Source organism: Somniosus microcephalus, chromosome 6, assembly GCF_052327205.1.
Source record: "Somniosus microcephalus isolate GS21.2 chromosome 6, FLI_Smic_1.0, whole genome shotgun sequence".
In the NCBI taxonomy this organism is placed as follows: Eukaryota; Metazoa; Chordata; class Chondrichthyes; order Squaliformes; family Somniosidae; genus Somniosus; species Somniosus microcephalus.
Window position 1 is genome coordinate 158557455 of NC_140992.1, and position 20769 is coordinate 158578223.

The following is a 20769-nucleotide window of genomic DNA, read 5'->3' on the forward strand; positions in this document are numbered from 1 at the left end:
GAAGGAGGTTTCATAGCATGATAGAAATGACAGCACAGGAGGAGGCTATGCAACCTGTGGCACCTGTGCTGGCACTCTCTCCTGTATCCCCATTCCCCTCCAGATCCTTTGATAGTCCTTTTAAACAATGTTCTAGTCTCTACCTCAATGCTATGCATTTGACATCTTGCATGGATTTTTTGGCATGTGCTTTTCTGCATGTTTGCTAAAGCCTTCAGTGTGCTAGACAACACTTTCCTGAAATCTTGGTAACTGCTGTTCGATTGCGAGTTGCTGCTAATGAAAATTGGAAGAATGGGAATCCCTTTGAACATTCCCTTTGAGCTGTGTGAATTTGGTGAGGATACCTCAGGCTACATATTCGTTCCAAGGATCGCTCTTTATAGACCACGACATTCCTACCTGGTATATCAGAGGATACCCGTCTTCACCAGCTCTGTTTCACTGCAGAAGCAGTGACGGAACAATGCTATCAATAGACTAATCTACAGACAACTTCAAGGATTGGGACTGCTCTTCCGAGAGCTGTGGAGGCCATTGCAACATTATGTTTCTATGCAACAGGATCCTTTCAGGCCACCATGAGGGGCACCTGCCAGATAAGCTAGTCTTGGTTCAGTGGTAGCACTCTTGCCTCTGAGTTAGAAGGTAGTAAGTTCATGTTCCATTCCAGGATCAGAGCACAAAATCTAGGCTGGCATTTCAGTGAAGTACTGAGGGAGTGCTGCACTGTTGGATCAGACATTAAACCAAGGCCCCACCTGCCTGGTCAGGTGGACATAAAAAAAATCTAGTGGCACTATGCAAGAGGAGCTAGATTTTTTCCCGGTGTCCTGACCATCATTTATCCCTCAACCAACAGTTTCAAAACAGATTAACTGGTTATCCATTACTGATTATGAGATCTTGCGATGCACAAATCTTCTGTTGCATTTGCCCAGAGCAACAGTGACTACACTTCAAAAGCAATCCATTGACTGTAAAGCACTTTGGGGCACATTGAGAATGTGAAAGGTGCAGTTTTTGTCTCCCTTTCTTTTGTGATTTAACCAAAGGTTTTAATTTTGAGTAAGGCCCAGTGCAAATACTTTTACCTTTGCACAATACAATTTGAGAGGCAAAGTTAAAATAGGTGAGCCAAGAGAGAATACCTCTATGAGAAAGGAACTGACATCATGCTTGCCAAGGAAAGCTACCAGCTGAGCAAGTACAGCTGCCAGGGTTTAAGAATCCAGGGTATTGGAGATGGAACCCACTGTGGTCATCAGGGCTCCACACATTAACGTAAGGCATACAACTGTTTCATTGTTCATGATCCAAAACATCAGTGATGTTGGTTGAGGGTTAAATATTGGCCAAGGTACTGGGGAGAACTGTCCTGCTCTTTGAATAGTGCAGTGGGATCTTTCACTTCCACCCGAGAGGGCAGATGGGACCTCGGCTTAACATCTCATCCCAAAGATCAAGTGTCATCCCTTTGAAGATGCTCACTCCATGGTCCAGATTCCAGCAGCAGGACCTTCCAAATATGCTTGGCTCCATCACCATGGCAATCCCCACTTTACAAACTTTGTCCTGTGTCTCTCCTGGTGAAATCACAGCTGTCCCCTGGCGGGTTGTCTAAAGGGCTCCATCTCACAGATGTTTGGATTACCTTGGGACTGTGTGCTGCATAATCACCAATGTCTGTCCTCCCCAGTGAGGATAAAATCAGAGAGTCTGCCTCACCAAGATGGCGGCTCCTCTACAAAGATGGCGGCAGTGCCGCCTCTTGCGCTGATTGGCTGTGGGGGAAGGGGGCGGGAGCGCGCCTCAAAAAGCTACCGCCCCTGGCAGTGATTGGCGGCCGGGGCGGGCGCGTGTCCCGCTGACAGTTGGTGCGAGCCTAGCCGCCAGTGCCGCAAACGGAGTGGAGCGGGAGCGGGAGCGGAAGCCGGAGCAGCGCCCCTCAGAGCCTGGCAACGGCATTCCGGAGCACAGGTAAACCCGCGGCGAAGAGTCGGCGAGCAGCGCTGCTGACACGGATGCTGGTTCCCGCGGGGTAGCCGGGCCGGGGTGTGCGAGCCGCTCCTTCTTCTGATTATTCCCCCACTTTCCGAAGGAACTTATTGCAAACTAACCTGATTTGTCAATCTGTTGCTGGAGCGGTGATTGACGGGGCAGCTGCAATTGGCGGCTGTGGACCAATGGGTGTGAAGGGTGGGGCCGGACTGTGCTGTAGGCCAATGGGTGTGCGGGCGGGGCCGGGCTGTGCTGTGGGCCAATGGGTGTGAGGGGGCGGTGCAGGTTGTATGCTGTGAACCAATGGGTATGAGGGGGCGGTGCAGTGCAGGCTGTGTGCTATGAACCAATGGGTGTGAGGGGCGGGGCGCTGCGCTGTGCTGTCACTCAGGCTGCCCCCAGTGCTACGCTGTGCTGTCACTCAGGCTGCCCCCAGTGCTACGCTACGCTGTGCTGTCACTCAGGCTGCCCCCAGTGCTACGCTGTGCTGTCACTCAGGCTGCCCCCAGTGCTACGCTACGCTGTGCTGTCACTCAGGCTGCCCCCAGTGCTGTCACTCAGGCTGCCCCCAGTGCTGCGCTCTTCCCCGGAGCACAGCCCCGCTCGGTAAAGGCTAGCAGCTACTGACTAATCGGCAGCTTTGCACGGCAAGTTTCTTATTATTTACTGCTGATCTCCACTGTAGGCTCATTCAAAGTTGGACTGAAGTTTGCGTTCACTTTTAGTGCACAGGTAATTTACGCTGGGCAGATGGCAGACAGTCATTTCATTCTGGGGAGCGAGGAATTTGTTACGTTACTGTTACGTTTAGTATTTTTCCCCCTTCTCTTCATTGTTTCTGTTTCCATGGGGAAGACCACGAAAGTGATTGATATGATGACATTTACCTTTTTATTTGCAGCAATTTATATTGTATTTGCATTATTGGTACAAATTCTGTGATACTGGGAGAGTTATGAATTTGGAAAGTGTATGAACGATGTTACATATTGTAATCCAGTGGCTTATTCCATTTGAACTGAATACGTGAAATCGTGTACTTAACAGAATAACGAGGAATGATGCTTTGTTGGAAGGTTCAGTTTAACTACTTTGAATATGCCTACAATGTGAAACACTTCTTTAAACTAAAATCATCTTATTTTGTAATATTACAAAGCTGAGTCCTTTTAAAGCAAATTAGAATAAACACTGCACAGAAGTTGGAAAAACTTAAATTTCACACCAAAATCTTCCAAAACTCAGAAACCATATATTTTTAACATAGATCTACAGAGTAACTCAATATTTCTAATGTTGCATATTTTGAAGTTGGTTCATGGCATAGATTTTCAAACTGCCTCTCCCCACCCAAAGATTTCTATCTGTCTTGTCATCAGATTCTGTATTTTGTTTTGTTTCTAGCCTCGCGTTACCCTGTTACTATATACTAATAATAAAACACACTGTGCATTAATGCACTGTTTCCTTTTGAACAGAAGACCTAGTAATGTGAAAGGGAATACTGTGGGAGGTGGGCGAGATGGACCAAAGGTCTTCTCTTGCTGGAAACTGGTTCTTTGTAAATTAGGGCAGGGATCCTTGGGTATTAATATTTGTTCAATTGTCCCCGACAGCGTATCCTTTATTGCTGGGGTCCTCGAGAGGGTGTTAATATTGCAGGGGGTCCTCGAGAGGGTGTTAATATTGCAGGGGGTCCTCGAGAGGGTGTTAATATTGCAGGGGGATCTCAAGAGGGTGTTAATCATAGAATCATAGAAATTTACAGCACAGAAGGAGGCCATTCGGCCCATCTTGTCCGTGCCGTCAGGATGGCAGCTTCTATAGGTATGTGAAAAGGAAAAGACTGGCGAAGGTAAATGTAGGTCCTTTACAGTCAGAGACGGGGGAAATTTATAATGGGGAATGAGGAAATGGCAGAGAAATTAAACTTTGTTTCTGTCTTCACGGAGGAAGACACAAAAAACCTGCCAGAAATACGAGAAAACCAAGGGTGTGGCGAGAATGAGGAACTTAAAGAAATTATTATTAGTAAAAACAAAAAAAGTACTAGCAAAATTAATGGGACTAAAAGTCGATAAATCCCAAGGACTGGATGACCTACATCCTAGGGTTTTCAAAGAGGTGGCCATTGGGATAGTGGACGCAATGGTTGTCATCTTCCAAAATTCTATAGATTCTGGAACGGTTCCTGCAGATTGGAGGATAGCAAATGTAACCCCGCTATTTAAGAAAGGAGGGAGAGAGAAAACGGGGAACTACAGACCTGTTAGCCTCACATCAGTAGTTGGGAAAATGCTGGAATCTATTATAAAGGATGCAATAACTGGGCACTTAGAAACTAATAGTAAGATTGGGCAGAGTCAACATGGATTTATGAAAGGGAAATCCTGTTTGACAAACCTATTGGAGTTCTTTGAGGATGTAACTAGTGGAGTAGACAAAGGGGAATTGGTAGATGTGGTGTATTTGGATTTTCAGAAGGCCTTCGATAAGGTCCCACACAAGAGGTTGGTGAACAAAATTAGGGCACATGGAATTGGGGGTAATATACTCGCATGGATTGAGAATTGGTTAACAGGCAGAAAACAAAGAGTAGGGGTAAATGGGTATTTTTCAGGATGGCAGGCTGTGACTAGTGGGGTACCGCAAGGATTAGTGCTTGGGCCCCAGCTATTCACAATCTATATCAATGATTTGGATGAGGGGACTAAATGTAACACATCCAAATTTGCTGATGATGCAAAGCTAGGTGGCAGTGTCAGTCGCAAAGAGGATGTGAAGAGGCTTCAAGGGGATCTCGACAGGCTCAGTGAGTGGACGAGAACATGGCAGATGGAATATAATGTGGATAAATGTGAAGTTATCCACTTTGGTAGCAAAAACAGAAAGGCAGAATATTCCCTGAATGGTGAAAGATTGGGGAATGCAGATGCTCAAAGGGACCTGGGTGTCCTTGTACATGAGTCACTGAAAGTGAATGTGCAGATGCAGCAAGTCATTAGGAAGGCAAATGGTATGTTGGCCTTCATTACAAGAAGATTTGAGTACAGGAGTAAAGAAGTCTTATTCCAATTATATAGGGCCTTGGTGAGGCCACACCTGGAGTACTGTGTACAATTTTGGTCTCCTTACCTAAGGAAGGATATACTTGCCACAGAGGGAGTGCAACGAAGGTTCACGAGATTGATTCCTGGGATGGCGGGACTGTCGTATGAGAAGAGATTGAGTAAACTAGGCCTGTATTCTCTTGAATGAGAGGGAATCTCATTGAAGCATACAAAGTTATTACAGGGCTTGATAGGGTGGATGCTGGGAGAATGTTTCCCTTGGCTGGGGCATCTAGAACCAGGGGCCACAGCCTCAGGATAATGGGTACGCCATTCAGGACTGAGATGAGAAGAAATTTCTTCACACAGAGGGTGGTGAATCTTTGGAATTCTCTACCCCAGAGGGCTGTGGAGGCTCAGTCATTGGGTATATTCAAAACAGAAGTCGATAGATTTCTGACTAGTAAGGGCATCAAGGGATATGGCCATAAGGCCAGTGAATGGAGTTGAGGCAGAAGATAAGCCATGATCTGATTGAATGGCAGAGCAGGCTCAAAGGGCCGAATGGACCACTCCTGCTCCTATTTCTTATGTTCTTATGTCCCCTGGTTAGTCACCCCTCTGCTCAGGGAAACAGTTCCTTCCTATCCACTCTATCTAGGCCCTTCATAATTTTAGACACTTCAATTAGGTCTCCCCTCAGCCTCTGTTCCAAAGAAAACAACCCCAGCTTATCCAGTCTTCATAGCTAAAATTCCCCAACCCGACAACACCCTTGTAAATCCCCTCTGTACCCTCTCTAGTGCAATCACATCTTTCATGTAATGTGGTGGCCAGAATTGCAGGCAGTATTCTAGCTGCGGCCTAACTAGTGTTTTCTACAGTTCAAGCATAACCTCCCTGCTCTTATATTCTATACCTGATCTATTCTATGCCTCATCTAATAAAGGCAAGTATCCCGTATGCCTTTTCGTATTGCAGGGGGAGTTAATATTGATGGGGCATCCCCGAGAGGGAGTTAATATTGATGGGGGGGTCCCCGAGAGGGAGTTAATATTGATGGGGGGTCCCCGAGAGGGAGTTAATATTGATGGGGATCCCCGAGAGGGAGTTAATATTGATGGGGGTCCCCGACAGGGAGTTAATATTGATGGGGGTCCCCGAGAGGGAGTTAATATTGATGGGGGGTCCCCGAGAGGGAGTTAATATTGATGGGGATCCCCGAGAGGGAGTTAATATTGATGGGGGTCCCCGACAGGGAGTTAATATTGATGGGGATCCCCGAGAGGGAGTTAATATTGATGGGGGGTCCCCGAGAGGGAGTTAATATTGATGGGGATCCCCGAGAGGGAGTTAATATTGATGGGGGGTCCCCGACAGGGAGTTAATATTGATGGGGATCCCCGAGAGGGAGTTAATATTGATGGGGATCACCGAGAGGGAGTTAATATTGATGGGGGGTCCCCGAGAGGGAGTTAATATTGATGGGGATCCCCGAGAGGGAGTTAATATTGATGGGGGGTCCCCGAGAGGGAGTTAATATTGATGGGGGGTCCCCGAGAGGGAGTTAATATTGATGGGGATCCCCGAGAGGGAGTTAATATTGATGGGGATCCCCGAGAGGGAGTTAATATTGATGGGGATCCCCGAGAGGGAGTTAATATTGATGGGGATCGCCGAGAGGGAGTTAATATTGACGGTGGGTCCCCGAGAGGGAGTTAATATTGATGGGGGGTCCCCGAGAGGGAGTTAATATTGATGGGGATCCCCGAGAGGGTGTTAATATTGATGGGGGGTCCCCGAGAGGGAGTTAATATTGATGGGGGGTCCCCGAGAGGGAGTTAATATTGATGGGGATCCCCGAGAGGGAGTTAATATTGATGGGGATCCCCGAGAGGGAGTTAATATTGATGGGGGGTCCCCGAGAGGGTGTTAATATTGATGGGGGGTCCCCGAGAGGGTGTTAATATTGATGGGGATCCCCGAGAGGGAGTTAATATTGATGGGGGGTCCCCGAGAGGGTGTTAATATTGATGGGGGTCCCCGAGAGGGAGTTAATATTGATGGGGGTCCCCGAGAGGGAGTTAATATTGATGGGGATCCCCGAGAGGGAGTTAATATTGATGGGGATCCCCGAGAGGGTGTTAATATTGATGGGGGGTCCCCGAGAGGGAGTTAATGTTGATGGGGGGTCCCCGAGAGGGTGTTAATATTGATGGGGATCCCCGAGAGGGAGTTAATATTGATGGGGATCCCCGAGAGGGAGTTAATATTGATGGGGGTCCCCGAGAGGGATTTAATATTGATGGGGGTCCCCGAGAGGGAGTTAATATTGATGGGGGGTCCCCGAGAGGGAGTTAATATTGATGGGGGGTCCCCGAGAGGGAGTTAATATTGATGGGGGGTCCCCGAGAGGGAGTTAATATTGATGGGGATCCCCGAGAGGGAGTTAATATTGATGGGGGGTCCCCGAGAGGGAGTTAATATTGATGGGGGTCCCCGAGAGGGAGTTAATATTGATGGGGGGTCCCCGAGAGGTAGTTAATATTGATGGGGATCCTCGAGAGGGAGTTAATATTGATGGGGATCCCCGAGAGGGAGTTAATATTGATGGGGGGTCCCCGAGAGGGAGTTAATATTGATGGGGGGTCCCCGAGAGGGAGTTAATATTGATGGGGGGTCCCCGAGAGGGAGTGAATATTGATGGGGGGTCCCCGAGAGGGAGTTAATATTGATGGGGAGTCCCCGAGAGGGAGTTAATATTGATGGGGATCCCCGAGAGGGAGTTAATATTGATGGGGATCCCCGAGAGGGAGTTAATATTGATGGGGGGTCCCCGAGAGGGAGTTAATATTGATGGGGATCCCCGAGAGGGTGTTAATATTGATGGGGGGTCCCCGAGAGGGTGTTAATATTGATCGGGATCCCCGAGAGGGTGTTAATATTGATGGGAGGTCCCTGAGAGGGTGTTAATATTGATGGGGGGTCCCCGAGAGGGAGTTAATATTGATGGGGGATCCCCGAGAGGGTGTTAATATTGATGGGGGTCCCCGAGAGGGAGTTAATATTGATGGGGGGTCCCCGAGAGGGAGTTAATATTGATGGGGGGTCCCCGAGAGGGAGTTAATATTGATGGGGATCCCCGAGAGGGAGTTAATATTGATTGGGGGATCCCCGAGAGGGTGTTAATATTGATGGGGGTCCCCGAGAGGGAGTTAATATTGATGGGGATCCCCGAGAGGGTGTTAATATTGATGGGGATCCCCGAGAGGGTGTTAATATTGATGGGGATCCCCGAGAGGGTGTTAATATTGATGGGGGTCCCCGAGAGGGAGTTAATATTGATGGGGATCCCCGAGAGGGTGTTAATATTGATTGGGGATCCCCGAGAGGGAGTTAATATTGATGGGGATCCCCGAGAGGGAGTTAATATTGATGGGGATCCCCGAGAGGGTGTTAATATTGATGGGGATCCCCGAGAGGGAGTTAATATTGATGGGGATCCCCGAGAGGGTGTTAATATTGATGGGGATCCCCGAGAGGGAGTTAATATTGATGGGGATCCCCGAGAGGGTGTTAATATTGATGGGGCATCCCCGAGAGGGAGTTAATATTGATGGGGGATCCCCGAGAGGGAGTTAATATTGATGGGGGGTCCCCGAGAGGCAGTTAATATTGATGGGGGATCCCCGAGAGGGAGTTAATATTGATGGGGGGTCCCCGAGAGGGAGTTAATATTGATGGGGGGTCCCCGAGAGGGAGTTAATATTGATGGGGATCCCCGAGAGGGAGTTAATATTGATGGGGGTCCCCGAGAGGGAGTTAATATTGATGGGGGGTCCCAGAGAGGGAGTTAATATTGATGGGGATCCCCGAGAGGAAGTTAATATTGATGGGGGTCCCTGAGAGGGAGTTAATATTGATGGGGATCCCCGAGAGGGAGTTAATATTGATGGGGGGTCCCCGAGAGGGAGTTAATATTGATGGGGATCCCCGAGAGGGAGTTAATATTGATGGGGATCCCCGAGAGGGAGTTAATATTGATGGGGGGGGTCCCCGAGAGGGAGTTAATATTGATGGGGATCCCCGAGAGGGAGTTAATTTTGATGGGGGGTCCCCGAGAGGGAGTTAATATTGATGGGGATCCCCGAGAGGGAGTTAATTTTGATGGGGGGTCCCCGAGAGGGAGTTAATTTTGATGGGGGGTCCCCGAGAGGGAGTTAATATTGATGGGGGGGTCCCCGAGAGGGAGTTAATATTGATGGGGATCCCCGAGAGGGAGTTAATTTTGATGGGGGGTCCCCGAGAGGGAGGTAATATTGATGGGAGATCCCCGAGAGGGTGTTAATTTTGATGGGGGGTCCCCGAGAGGGAGTTAATATTGATGGGGGTCCCCGAGAGGGAGTTAATATTGATGGGGATCCCCGAGAGGGAGTTAATATTGATTGGGGATCCCCGAGAGGGAGTTAATATTGATTGGGGATCCCCGAGAGGGTGTTAATATTGATGGGGATCCCCGAGAGGGAGTTAATATTGATTGGGGATCCCCGAGAGGGAGTGAATATTGATTGGGGATCCCCGAGAGGGAGTTAATATTGATGGGGGATCTCCGAGAGGGAGTTAATATTGATTGGGGATCTCCGAGAGGGTGTTGATATTGATTGGGGATATCCGATAGGGTGTTTCTATTGATTGGGGGTCCCCGTGAGGGAGTTAATATTGATGGGGGATCCCCGAGAGGGTGTTAATATTGATGGGGGGTCCCCAAGAGGGAGTTAATATTGATGGGGATCCCCGAGAGGGAGTTAATATTGATGGGGATCCCCGAGAGGGAGTTAATATTGATGGGGATCCCCGAGAGGGAGTTAATATTGATGGGGATCTCCGAGAGGGAGTTAATATTGATGGGGATCCCCGAGAGGGTGTTAATATTGATGGGGGTCCCCGAGAGGGAGTTAATATTGATGGGGGGTCCCCGAGAGGGAGTTAATATTGATGGGGATCCCCGAGAGGGAGTTAATATTGATGGGGATCTCCGAGAGGGAGTTTATATTGATGGGGGGTCCCTGAGAGGGAGTGAATATTGATGGGGATCCCCGAGAGGGAGTTAATATTGATGGGGATCCCCGAGAGGGTGTTAATATTGATGGGGGTCCCCGAGAGGGAGTTAATATTGATGGGGGATCTCCGAGAGGGAGTTAATATTGATGTGGATCCCCGACAGGGTGTTAATATTGATGGGGATCCCCGAGAGGGAGTTAATATTGATGGGGGTCCCCGAGAGGGTGTTAATATTGATGGGGGGTCTCCGAGAGGGAGTTAATATTGATGGGGGGTCCCCGAGAGGGAGTTAATATTGATGGGGATCTCCGAGAGGGAGTTAACATTGATGGGGGGTCCCCGAGAGGGAGTTAATATTGATGGGGATCCCCGAGAGGGAGTTAATATTGATGGGGGATCCCCGAGAGGGAGTTAATATTGATGGGGATCCCCGAGAGGGAGTTAATATTGATGGGGGGTCCCCGAGAGGGAGTTAATATTGATGGGGATCCCCGAGAGGGAGTTAATATTGATGGGGATCCCCGAGAGGGAGTTAATATTGATGGGGTGTCCCCGAGAGGGAGTTAATATTGATGGGGATCTCCGAGAGGGAGTTAATATTGATGGGGGGTCCCCGAGAGGGTGTTAATATTGATGGGGGGTCCCCGAGAGGGTGTTAATATTGATGGGGATCCCCGAGAGGGTGTTAATATTGATGGGAGGTCCCTGAGAGGGTGTTAATATTGATGGGGGGTCCCCGAGAGGGAGTTAATATTGATGGGGGTCCCCGAGAGGGTGTTAATATTGATGGGGGGTCCCCGAGAGGGTGTTAATATTGATGGGGGTCCCTGAGAGGGTGTTAATATTGATGGGGGGTCCCCGAGAGGGTGTTAATATTGATGGGGGTCCCCGAGAGGGAGTTAATATTGATGGGGGTCCCCGAGAGGGTGTTAATATTGATGGGGGGTCCCCGAGAGGGAGTTAATATTGATGGGGATCCCCGAGAGGGAGTTAATATTGATGGGGGGTCCCCGAGAGGGTGTTAATATTGATGGGGGATCCCCGAGAGGGAGTTAATATTGATGGGGATATCCGAGAGGGTGTTAATATTGATGGGGGGTCCCCGAGAGGGAGTTAATATTGATGGGGATCCCCGAGAGGGAGTTAATATTGATGGGGGATTCCCGAGAGGGAGTTAATATTGATTGGGATCCCCGAGAGGGTGTTAATATTGATGGGGGGTCCCCGAGAGGGAGTTAATATTGATGGGGGGTCCCCGAGAGGGTGTTAATATTGATGGGGATCCCCGAGAGGGAGTTAATATTGATGGGGGATTCCCGAGAGGGAGTTAATATTGATTGGGATCCCCGAGAGGGTGTTAATATTGATGGGGGATCTCTGAGAGGGAGTTAATATTGATGGGGATCCCCGAGAGGGTGTTAATATTGATGGGGGGTCCCCGAGAGGGAGTTAATATTGATGGGGGTCCCCGAGAGGGTGTTAATATTGATGGGGGGTCCCCGAGAGGGAGTTAATATTGATGGGGATCCCCGAGAGGGAGTTAATATTGATGGGGATCCCCGAGAGGGAGTTAATATTGATGGGGATCCCCGAGAGGGAGTTAATATTGATGGGGATCCCCGAGAGGGAGTTAATATTGATGGGGGGTCCCCGAGAGGGAGTTAATATTGATGGGGGGTCCCCGAGAGGGAGTTAATATTGATGGGGATCCCCGAGAGGGAGTTAATATTGATGGGGATCCCCGAGAGGGTGTTAATGTTGATGGGGGTCCCCGAGAGGGAGTTAATATTGATGGGGGGTCCCCGAGAGGGAGTTAATATTGATGGGGGGTCCCCGAGAGGGAGTTAATATTGATGGGGGGTCCCCGAGAGGGAGTTAATATTGATGGGGATCCCCGAGAGGGAGTTAATATTGATGGGGATCCCCGAGAGGGAGTTAATATTGATGGGGGATCCCCGAGAGGGTGTTAATATTGATGGGGATCCCCGAGAGGGAGTTAATATTGATGGGGATCCCCGAGAGGGAGTTAATATTGATGGGGGTCCCCGAGAGGGTGTTAATATTGATGGGGATCCCCGAGAGGGAGTTAATATTGATGGGGATCCCCGAGAGGGAGTTAATATTGATGGGGGATCCCCGAGAGGGAGTTAATATTGATGGGGGGTCCCCGAGAGGGTGTTAATATTGATGGGGGGTCCCCGAGAGGGAGTTAATATTGATTGGGGGTCCCCGAGAGGGAGTTAATATTGATGGGGGGTCCCCGAGAGGGAGTTAATATTGATGGGGATCCCCGAGAGGGAGTTAATATTGATGGGGATCCCCGAGAGGGTGTTAATATTGATGGGGGGTCCCCGAGAGGGAGTTAATATTGATTGGGATCCCCGAGAGGGTGTTAATATTGATGGGGATCCCCGAGAGGGTGTTAATATTGATGGGGGGTCCCCGAGAGGGAGTTAATATTGATGGGGGGTCCCCGAGAGGGAGTTAATATTGATGGGGATCCCCGAGAGGGAGTTAATATTGATGGGGGATTCCCGAGAGGGAGTTAATATTGATGGGGGGTCCCCGAGAGGGTGTTAATATTGATGGGGGATTCCCGAGAGGGTGTTAATATTGATGGGGGGTCCCCGAGAGGGTGTTAATATTGATGGGGGTCCCCGAAAGGGAGTTAATATTGATGGGGATCCCCGAGAGGGTGTTAACATTGATGGGGATCCCCGAGAGGGAGTTAATATTGATGGGGGGTCCCCGAGAGGGAGTTAATATTGATGGGGATCCCCGAGAGGGAGTTAATATTGATGGGGATCCCCGAGAGGGAGTTAATATTGATGGGGTGTCCCCGAGAGGGAGTTAATATTGATGGGGATCTCCGAGAGGGAGTTAATATTGATGGGGGGTCCCCGAGAGGGTGTTAATATTGATGGGGGGTCCCCGAGAGGGTGTTAATATTGATGGGGATCCCCGAGAGGGTGTTAATATTGATGGGAGGTCCCTGAGAGGGTGTTAATATTGATGGGGGGTCCCCGAGAGGGAGTTAATATTGATGGGGGTCCCCGAGAGGGTGTTAATATTGATGGGGGGTCCCCGAGAGGGTGTTAATATTGATGGGGGTCCCTGAGAGGGTGTTAATATTGATGGGGGGTCCCCGAGAGGGTGTTAATATTGATGGGGGTCCCCGAGAGGGAGTTAATATTGATGGGGGTCCCCGAGAGGGTGTTAATATTGATGGGGGGTCCCCGAGAGGGAGTTAATATTGATGGGGATCCCCGAGAGGGAGTTAATATTGATGGGGGGTCCCCGAGAGGGTGTTAATATTGATGGGGGATCCCCGAGAGGGAGTTAATATTGATGGGGATATCCGAGAGGGTGTTAATATTGATGGGGGGTCCCCGAGAGGGAGTTAATATTGATGGGGATCCCCGAGAGGGAGTTAATATTGATGGGGGATTCCCGAGAGGGAGTTAATATTGATTGGGATCCCCGAGAGGGTGTTAATATTGATGGGGGGTCCCCGAGAGGGAGTTAATATTGATGGGGGGTCCCCGAGAGGGTGTTAATATTGATGGGGATCCCCGAGAGGGAGTTAATATTGATGGGGGATTCCCGAGAGGGAGTTAATATTGATTGGGATCCCCGAGAGGGTGTTAATATTGATGGGGGATCTCTGAGAGGGAGTTAATATTGATGGGGATCCCCGAGAGGGTGTTAATATTGATGGGGGGTCCCCGAGAGGGAGTTAATATTGATGGGGGTCCCCGAGAGGGTGTTAATATTGATGGGGGGTCCCCGAGAGGGAGTTAATATTGATGGGGATCCCCGAGAGGGAGTTAATATTGATGGGGATCCCCGAGAGGGAGTTAATATTGATGGGGATCCCCGAGAGGGAGTTAATATTGATGGGGATCCCCGAGAGGGAGTTAATATTGATGGGGGGTCCCCGAGAGGGAGTTAATATTGATGGGGGGTCCCCGAGAGGGAGTTAATATTGATGGGGATCCCCGAGAGGGAGTTAATATTGATGGGGATCCCCGAGAGGGTGTTAATGTTGATGGGGGTCCCCGAGAGGGAGTTAATATTGATGGGGGGTCCCCGAGAGGGAGTTAATATTGATGGGGGGTCCCCGAGAGGGAGTTAATATTGATGGGGGGTCCCCGAGAGGGAGTTAATATTGATGGGGATCCCCGAGAGGGAGTTAATATTGATGGGGATCCCCGAGAGGGAGTTAATATTGATGGGGGATCCCCGAGAGGGTGTTAATATTGATGGGGATCCCCGAGAGGGAGTTAATATTGATGGGGATCCCCGAGAGGGAGTTAATATTGATGGGGGTCCCCGAGAGGGTGTTAATATTGATGGGGATCCCCGAGAGGGAGTTAATATTGATGGGGATCCCCGAGAGGGAGTTAATATTGATGGGGGATCCCCGAGAGGGAGTTAATATTGATGGGGGGTCCCCGAGTGGGTGTTAATATTGATGGGGGGTCCCCGAGAGGGAGTTAATATTGATTGCGGGTCCCCGAGAGGGAGTTAATATTGATGGGGGGTCCCCGAGAGGGAGTTAATATTGATGGGGGGTCCCCGAGAGGGAGTTAATATTGATTGCGGGTCCCCGAGAGGGAGTTAATATTGATGGGGGGTCCCCGAGAGGGAGTTAATATTGATGGGGATCCCCGAGAGGGAGTTAATATTGATGGGGATCCCCGAGAGGGTGTTAATATTGATGGGGGGTCCCCGAGAGGGAGTTAATATTGATTGGGATCCCCGAGAGGGTGTTAATATTGATGGGGATCCCCGAGAGGGTGTTAATATTGATGGGGGGTCCCCGAGAGGGAGTTAATATTGATGGGGGGTCCCCGAGAGGGAGTTAATATTGATGGGGATCCCCGAGAGGGAGTTAATATTGATGGGGGATTCCCGAGAGGGAGTTAATATTGATGGGGGGTCCCCGAGAGGGTGTTAATATTGATGGGGGATTCCCGAGAGGGTGTTAATATTGATGGGGGGTCCCCGAGAGGGTGTTAATATTGATGGGGGTCCCCGAGAGGGAGTTAATATTGATGGGGATCCCCGAGAGGGTGTTAACATTGATGGGGGTCCCCGAGAGGGTGTTAATATTGATGGGGGGTCCCCGAGAGGGAGTTAATATTGATGGGGATCCCCGAGAGGGAGTTAATATTGATGGGGATCCCCGAGAGGGTGTTAATATTGATGGGGATTCCCGAGAGGGTGTTAATATTGATGGGGATCCCCGAGAGGGAGTTAATATTGATGGGGGATCCCCGAGAGGGAGTTAATATTGATGGGGATCCCCGAGAGGGAGTTAATATTGATGGGGGATCCCCGAGAGGGAGTTAATATTGATGGGGATCCCCGAGAGGGTGTTAATATTGATGGGGGATCCCCGATAGGGTGTTAATATTGATGGGGGATCCCCGAGAGGGTGTTAATATTGATGGGGATCCCCGAGAGGGTGTTAATATTGATGGAGATCCCCGAGAGGGTGTTAATATTGATGGGGGGTCCCCGAGAGGGTGTTAATATTGATGGGGATCCCCGAGAGGGTGTTAATATTGATGGGGATCCCCGAGAGGGAGTTAATATTGATTGGGGATCCCCGAGAGGGTGTTAATATTGATGGGGATCCCCGAGAGTGAGTTAATATTGATGGGGGTCCCCGAGAGGGTGTTAATATTGATGTGGGGTCCCCGAGAGGGTGTTAATATTGATGGGAGGTCCCCGAGAGGGAGTTAATATTGATGGGGATCCCCGAGAGGGAGTTAATATTGATGGGGATCCCCGAGAGGGAGTTAATATTGATGGGGATCCCCGAGAGGGAGTTAATATTGATGGGGATCCCCGAGAGGGTGTTAATATTGATGGGGGTCCCCGAGAGGGTGTTAATATTGATGGGGATCCCCGAGAGGGTGTTAATGTTGATGGGGATCCCCGAGAGGGAGTTAATATTGATGGGGATCCCCGAGAGGGAGTTAATATTGATGGGGGGTCCCCGAGAGGGTGTTAATATTGATGGGGGTCCCCGAGAGGGTGTTAATATTGATGGAGATCCCCGAGAGGGAGTTAATATTGATGGGGGGTCCCCGAGAGGGTGTTAATATTGATGGGGGATTCCCGAGAGGGTGTTAATATTGATGGGGATCCCCGAGAGGTAGTTAATTTTGATGGGGGATTCCCGAGAGGGAGTTAATATTGATGGGGGGTCCCCGAGAGGGTGTTAATATTGATGGGGATCCCTGAGAGGGAGTTAATATTGATGGGGATCCCCGAGAGGGTGTTAATATTGATGGGGATCCCTGAGAGGGAGTTAATATTGATGGGGATCCCCGAGAGGGAGTTAATATTGATGGGGGGTCCCCGAGAGGGTGTTAATATTGATGGGGATCCCCGATAGGGTGTTAATATTGATGGGGGATTCCCGAGAGGGTGTTAATATTGATGGGGATCCCCTAGAGGGTGTTAATATTGATGGGGGATTCCCGAGAGGGAGTTAATATTGATGGGGATCCCCGAGAGGGAGTTAATATTGATGGGGATCCCCGAGAGGGTGTTAATATTGATGGGGGATTCCCGAGAGGGTGTTAATATTGATGGGGATCCCCGAGAGGGTGTTAATATTGATGGGGGGTCCCCGAGAGGGTGTTAATATTGATGGGGATCCCCGAGAGGGTGTTAATATTGATGGGGGATTCCCGAGAGGGTGTTAATATTGATGGGGATCCCCGAGAGGGTGTTAATATTGATGGGGGATTCCCGAGAGGGAGTTCATATTGATGGGGGGTCCCCGAGAGGGTGTTAATATTGATGGGGATCCCCGAGAGGGTGTTAATATTGATGGGGGATTCCCGAGAGGGTGTTAATATTGATGGGGATCCCCGAGAGGGTGTTAATATTGATGGGGGGTCCCCGAGAGGGTGTTAATATTGATGGGGATTCCCGAGAGGGTGTTAATATTGATGGGGGGTCCCCGAGAGGGTGTTAATATTGATGGGGATCCCTGAGAGGGAGTTAATATTGATGGGGATCCCCGAGAGGGTGTTAATATTGATGGGGGATCCCCGAGAGGGAGTTAATATTGATGGGGGATTCCCGAGAGGGTGTTAATATTGATGGGGGGTCCCCGAGAGGGTGTTAATATTGATGGGGATCCCTGAGAGGGAGTTAATATTGATGGGGATCCCCGAGAGGGAGTTAATATTGATGGGGATCCCCGAGAGGGAGTTAATATTGATGGGGGGTCCCCGAGAGGGTGTTAATATTGATGGGGATCCCCGAGAGGGTGTTAATATTGATGGGGATCCCTGAGAGGGAGTTAATATTGATGGGGATCCCCGAGAGGGAGTTAATATTGATGGGGGTCCCCGAGAGGGTGTTAATATTGATGGGGATCCCCGAGAGGGTGTTAATATTGATGGGGGATCTCCGAGAGGGAGTTAATATTGATGGGGGGTCCCCGAGAGGGTGTTAATATTGATGGGGGATCTCCGAGAGGGAGTTAATATTGATGGGGGGTCCCCGAGAGGGTGTTAATATTGATGGGGGTCCCCGAGAGGGTGTTAATATTGATGGGGGATTCCCGAGAGGGTGTTAATATTGATGGGGATCCCCGAGAGGGTGTTAATATTGATGGGGGATCTCCGAGAGGGAGTTAATATTGATGGGGGGTCCCCGAGAGGGTGTTAATATTGATGGGGGGTCCCCGAGAGTGTGTTAATATTGATGGGGGTCCCCGAGAGGGTGTTAATATTGATGGGGATCCCCGAGAGGGTGTTAATATTGATGGGGGATCTCCGAGAGGGAGTTAATATTGATGGGGGGTCCCCGAGAGGGTGTTAATATTGATGGGGGATCTCCGAGAGGGAGTTAATATTGATGGGGGTCCCCGAGAGGGTGTTAATATTGATGGGGGATTCCCGAGAGGGTGTTAATATTGATGGGGATCCCCGAGAGGGAGTTAATATTGATGGGGATCCCCGAGAGGGAGTTAATATTGATGGGGGTCCCCGAGAGGGTGTTAATATTGATGGGGGTCCCCGAGAGGGTGTTAATATTGATGGGGATCCCCGAGAGGGTGTTAATATTGATGGGGGGTCCCCGAGAGGGTGTTAATATTGATGGGGGTCCCCGAGAGGGTGTTAATATTGATGGGGGATTCCCGAGAGGGTGTTAATATTGATGGGGATCCCCGAGAGGGTGTTAATATTGATGGGGGATCTCCGAGAGGGAGTTAATATTGATGGGGGGTCCCCGAGAGGGTGTTAATATTGATGGGGGATCTCCGAGAGGGAGTTAATATTGATGGGGGGTCCCCGAGAGGGTGTTAATATTGATGGGGGTCCCCGAGAGGGTGTTAATATTGATGGGGGATTCCCGAGAGGGTGTTAATATTGATGGGGATCCCCGAGAGGGTGTTAATATTGATGGGGGATCTCCGAGAGGGAGTTAATATTGATGGGGGGTCCCCGAGAGGGTGTTAATATTGATGGGGGGTCCCCGAGAGTGTGTTAATATTGATGGGGGTCCCCGAGAGGGTGTTAATATTGATGGGGGATTCCCGAGAGGGTGTTAATATTGATGGGGATCCCCGAGAGGGTGTTAATATTGATGGGGGATCTCCGAGAGGGAGTTAATATTGATGGGGGGTCCCCGAGAGGGTGTTAATATTGATGGGGATCCCCGAGAGGGAGTTAATATTGATGGGGGGTCCCGAGAGGGTGTTAATATTGATGGGGATCCCCGAGAGGGAGTTAATATTGATGGGGGTCCCCGAGAGGGTGTTAATATTGATGGGGATCCCCGAGAGGGTGTTAATATTGATGGGGGATCTCCGAGAGGGAGTTAATATTGATGGGGGGTCCCCGAGAGGGTGTTAATATTGATGGGGGATCTCCGAGAGGGTGTTAATATTGATGGGGGGTCCCCGAGAGGGTGTTAATATTGATGGGGGATTCCCGAGAGGGTGTTAATATTGATGGGGATCCCCGAGAGGGTGTTAATATTGATGGGGGGTCCCCGAGAGGGTGTTAATATTGATGGGGGATCTCCGAGAGGGAGTTAATATTGATGGGGGATTCCCGAGAGGGTGTTAATATTGATGGGGGTCCCCGAGAGGGAGTTAATATTGATGGGGATACCTGAGAGGGTGTTAATATTGATGGGGGATCTCCGAGAGGGAGTTAATATTGATGGGGGATTCCCGAGAGGGTGTTAATATTGATGGGGGATCTCCGAGAGGGAGTTAATATTGATGGGGGGTCCCCGAGAGGGTGTTAATATTGATGGGGGATCTCCGAGAGGGTGTTAATATTGATGGGGGGTCCCCGAGAGGGTGTTAATATTGATGGGGGATTCCCGAGAGGGTGTTAATATTGATGGGGGATCTCCGAGAGGGAGTTAATATTGATGGGGATCCCCGAGAGGGTGTTAATATTGATGGGGGATCTCCGAGAGGGAGTTAATATTGATGGGGGGTCCCCGAGAGGGTGTTAATATTGATGGGGGATTCCCGAGAGGGTGTTAATATTGATGGGGGGTCCCCGAGAGGGAGTTAATATTGATGGGGGGTCCCCGAGAGGGTGTTAATATTGATGGGGGTCCCCGAGAGGGAGTTAATATTGATGGGGGGTCCCCGAGAGGGTGTTAATATTGATGGGGGATTCCCGAGAGGGTGTTAATATTGATGGTGCCTGTTTCCCTTAGCAGAGGAGTCAAAAACCAGGGGGCACAGATTTAAAGTAATTGGTGGAAGGTTTAGAGGGGATTTGAGGGGAAATTTCTTCACCCAGAGGGTTGTGGGGGTCTGGAACTCACTGCCTGAAAGGGTTGTAGAGGCAGGAACCCTAACCACATTTATAAAGTACTTGAATGTGCACTTGGGATGCTGTAACCTGCAGGGCTACGGACCAAAAGCTGGGAAGTGGGATTAGGCTGGATAGCTCTTTGTTGGCCGGCGCGGACACGATAGGCCGAAATGGCCTCCTTCCGTGCTGTAACTTTCTATGATTCTATGACCTCTGTGCTAAGCATGAAGTGGCTGCCAAGTAGACGAATAGAGTCGAGGCTCAAAGGCTGAAGAAGATGGCTTTGGTTTTTCTGACCAACTCTATAAAATTTTGGATAATCCAAGTTTTAATGTCAGACAAGCAATTTGAGGTTGTTGCAGTGGGCTTGGGTTCAGTGGAGAGTAAAGCTGGGTGTCATCAGCATATATGGAAGCTGCTCCATCCTTCCAGATGCGATTGGCAAGGTGTAGCATATAAATGATGAAGGGTGGAGTCCTAGGATACTCGGGACGTGATGGTGAAGGAGCAAGAGGAGAAACTATTGGAGGAGTGTATTGTTTTTGTTGCAACAGTTAAGAAAGAACTTGCATTTATATAGCGCCTTTCACGACCACAGTACGTTCTAAAGCGCTTTATAGCCAACTAGCTGGAGTGCCCGGCGGTGCCGAGGGTTTATTGAGGGCATGTTGTTATGAAAAAAGTAGAAATAATTTTAAGATATATAAAAGAGTTTGTCTGTGTGGGAAGGAGAGAGAGAGAGAGAGAGAAAGGGGGAAGGAGAGAGAGAGAGAGAAAGGGGGAAGGAGAGAGAGAGAGAGAAAGGGGGAAGGAGAGAGAGAGAGAGAGAGAGAGAAAGGGGG

At 49.7% G+C, this 20769-nt stretch overlaps 1 protein-coding gene across 3 annotated transcripts in view; it reads right to left on the reverse strand.

Moving 5' to 3' along the window:
• The window catches only part of ccdc102a (coiled-coil domain containing 102A), a 778838-nt gene that overhangs the window by 528697 nt on the left and 229372 nt on the right, over positions 1–20769 (reverse strand). The window lies entirely within an intron of this gene.